The sequence below is a fragment of the Micrasema longulum genome, unplaced genomic scaffold (genome assembly GCF_059751315.1).
Source record: "Micrasema longulum isolate JH-2025_06_02 unplaced genomic scaffold, ASM5975131v1 h1tg000130l, whole genome shotgun sequence".
NCBI lineage: Eukaryota > Metazoa > Arthropoda > Insecta > Trichoptera > Brachycentridae > Micrasema > Micrasema longulum.
The window spans coordinates 261,348-265,397 of record NW_028277336.1 but is presented as its reverse complement, the minus strand read 5'-3'; positions in this window follow the sequence as shown (position 1 = coordinate 265,397).

Genomic DNA, 4,050 nt, shown 5'->3' with positions numbered 1-4,050 from the left:
CATGTATGACAAGATGTAAGAATGTGAAAGAACTAGAAATGTATGCCAGGATAGACGTGTGTGGCGGTCCATACTCTTTGCCTAACACTACGGGGAAATGGCGTGATGGTAGTAGTAGTAGTAGTTATGTTTCTTTACATTTAAAATGCAAAAGATAAATCAAATGCAATAGTTTTTTTCATAAAAGTAATAAAAATGTTTTTCTCTTCTTAGAAAGATATAATCTATATTCGTATTTCTTGGTTTCGTAGTAATTTTCCTGGCAATTGACCTTTCTAAAAGCTAAACTTGGAATACTTCTAACATAACACGCTCGTTATAAAACAAAGTGTTATTTCTGTCACAGGATTACAATAATTATGCATATTCATATAAATACAGTGGTTTCTTTAATGTTTGAGTAAGTCCAAATGCTTGCAGACTGGCTGGATTTCATCCCTAGGGAGTTATTCATAATTAAATTTATTGCAACAGAGAGGAAAAACAGTATTGAAAAGGGAATATTGAAGTCTAGGTATTTACAGGGTTTGTAACCTGTCGTTGGCTGGTTTGAGTGGCCACTTTACACACTGTGTAACATTTACCATTCTGCCCATGTTTTTTTTATTTTTTTTATTTAAATCTTAAAGTAGGGCACACATATCATACATATTGTTATGTGTGTTCTAATAATAACATTGCAAATATATTTAATTTATAAATTGTTTATCACATATGTCTTGATCATTATTTTAAATTTTGATATGTTTTTTTCTTCATAAATATTTTTTCCATTTCGTAATACTTTTTAATTGCTTTAAATAAAATAGAATTTTGTGACTTTGCCTTTTTCCTAAATGGAAGTCTAATTTTGTTCTTTTCTTTAGTATTGTGATCGTGTTCATGCTGGTTCCGATCATTTTTTTTCCAAAATTCTGTTTTTTTATTAGAGTTTATAATTTTATGAACAAATATCATTGTATTGTAAAATATTCTTTGTTTAAACATCCACATTTCCTCAACTCTTCCATCTAGGGGTAGAGCAGAATCTTCTCCCCTGCAGAAGTAAGCAACCATTTGTTTTTTAAATATTTTATTTTGAAAAATGTTATTTTTTCTAAATATATTTTAAAATATGCCAATATGTCTTTTTGCCCATATTGATCATTGTGGTTTCGGATGTGACAGGGCTTAAAGAACATCCTGTATAATAGTTTTGTAATAAACATAATATACGTCATAAACATAAATACGCAGTGTTTAAAACTGTCTGAATACTTTGTTAATTATCTTTTTTTTATTGTTGTTTTTTATGGATAACTTGTATAGCGCTATTTTCGTAATATAATACCTCAAGGGCGCTTTACAAAGTGATTATATAAAGATATAAAATTAATTTTAGCTTTTTTAATTTAAGAAAAACAATGTACATTGTCACCACATGCTAAGGATTTATTCAAAAGATTTAGAGGACAAGTGGATTTTAAGTTTCTTCCGAAACATCACTTCACTCTCACAGTTTCGCACCTCTGCTCTGCTGGGAGAGCATTCCATGCCGTAGGGCCTGCGACCGCAAATGCGCGTTCGCGGAATTTAGTGCGCTGTTTGTGTAGAGGTATAATAACTTTTCCGCTCTATTTATTAAGTTAGTCTTCTTTGTTTATTCTCAAATGCATTTTTTAAAAAGTATATTGTTAAGTGTCCTTGGCACGGGTAACCCCAGTGAGGTCACATTATTTTTATTATTAATAGTTTATAAGAGAAAAATATGAATAAATAAATCAATAAATATGATCAAATAAAAAAAAAATCTTCAAATTAATCACTCGCTAGGGGGTAGAGAAGTTCCAGAATACTACCCTAGAGCTCAATCACAAATAAATATCGACGTGCTTAAAAACATGCTAAGCATTTGAGCGATCACAATGAACAATAATGAACATGCTTAAGTTATCGCAGTCAAATGTCAACGCGTGTGTAATCTCTAATTCAACTCTCGTGTCGGTTTGTTTTTTGTTTCCCTCGTAAATAAATACAGTTCATTGGCGAAAAATCGGCGTTTACTATAAAAATAATACAATATATTGCATTTGCAAAATAGTAAGGAGTATCTAATACAAAAAAGTGAAAATTAAATTAAAATTACTATAGCGACTGCTTTTCTAGACATTTAAGTCGCCAACCGCCGGCTAAATACAATAAACAGCATGATAAATAATAAATAAATAAATAAAAATAGCAGTTTTGGAATATTTTCAATATTTACACCGGTGTAATTCAAATATGTGATTGTGCAGCTGGATTATTCGTCGCGAACGAAACGTAAATATTTTTTATTTAATATTAGGTATTCACGGATGTTGCATTGTGATCGCAAATACGATAAACAACAATAGTGAGAAATTGTTATCACGTCACTTATTAGCACGTCGATAGTTATTTGTAATTGAGCTACTTATAAATTAAAATCTTACCGAATTTGATGCCTTGTAATGGAGGCAAGCTAAAAAGTTAGGTCTGCGGAAGCACTTGCATTATATGGCCCACCCTGCAGTACCAGCTCCTCTTGATGAACGAATGAGGAAATTCAAGGTTACGCGATATTGTTTTTTTTCTTACACGCGATAAAAATCACAGCATGTAATTGTAAAACAAAGTTACTCGAAAATCTATGAAAGTCATAATAAAAATGGTTTTAATAAAAATAAACCACTTTGAAACGTCACAGGTTCATGTGAACAATGTAGCGTCGTTATATGTTGTAATAGATTTCATGTTTCCAGGTAGCCATATTTTTTTAGGTTTAGTGTATTTTGACAGGTACGGGGATCTTCTTTTAAATGTTTTTTTTATATTTTTTTTTATATGGGAGTTGCTTTATTATTTACCTTGCTTATAATATACAAGGTTTATATTTCAAAAAGTGGATTTTTCTGCAATTAAATATCTTAAAATTTATCTAAACTATTAGGATCAGGAGGGATATATTAATGTGGGCTAATCAGGAACTTCTCAGCATTTGCTCACGTGGAGAGGATCTTTTAAATGTTAGGAAAATTCACAGAGTTGAACTCGTGACGTCGCGACGCGTCCGGGTGAGGTAATTTCAAAATTACAAAACTTCACCTTTGCTAAGTTTAATTAACAATTTTAAAAAAATATACTTACATATACCGCAAAAATGGTTTTTACAAAAAATTATAATGTACACATATTTATTTGGTTCATTTTTTTTTTTTTAACAAACGAATACACAATACCCAAGATTTAGAAACAAAAATTAAACCTAAAAATTATAAAACACATTCAATAGAATTTTAAAACAATTTAAAAGTAAATGTAAAAATCAAATTAAATAATAAAATATTTTAAGGGATTAAAACAGGATGTTCTTTAAACCCTGTCACATCCGAAACCACGATGATCAGTACAGGCAAGAAGACATATTAGCATATTAAAAAAAATAATCAAAACGAAGAAATTTTTTTAAAAATAAAATATTTATAAAAACAAATGGTTGCTTACTTCTGGAGGGGAGAAGCAAGGGGGGCGCCGCCGTGCGGTTGACGGTGTATCAGACTCCCCCCTCCCCCTCCTCGTTTCTCCCTGGCAGAAGTAAGCAACCATTTTTTTTTAATATTTTGTTTTTTAAGATTTTAGTCGTTCTAAAAATTTATTTTAATGTGCCAATATGTCTTCTTGCTCGTACTGATCATCGTGGTTTCAGATGTGACAGGATTTAAAGAACACCCTGTATAACAAGACAATCATAAAGGACTGTTTCATAAATTATACTAGAGGTTTAATAATCATTCACTAGGTTTACTGGCGGCCCCTGTGGCGTGATGGCTAAGACGCTTGCCTCACGCACGGCGGGTTCCAGGATCGATTCTCCGTGGGATAATAATATTTTTTTAAATATTTTCTTGAAGCCTGGGTGTTATGTGCTGTGACTGAGTTGTGATTTACAGCTGTTATTCAGCCTCTTGGGCTTTGTGGTTAAAAAAACAAATACCAATTATTATTTGAAAGGTCCACACTTAAAAAATTACAAGATAATTGTTCATTTAA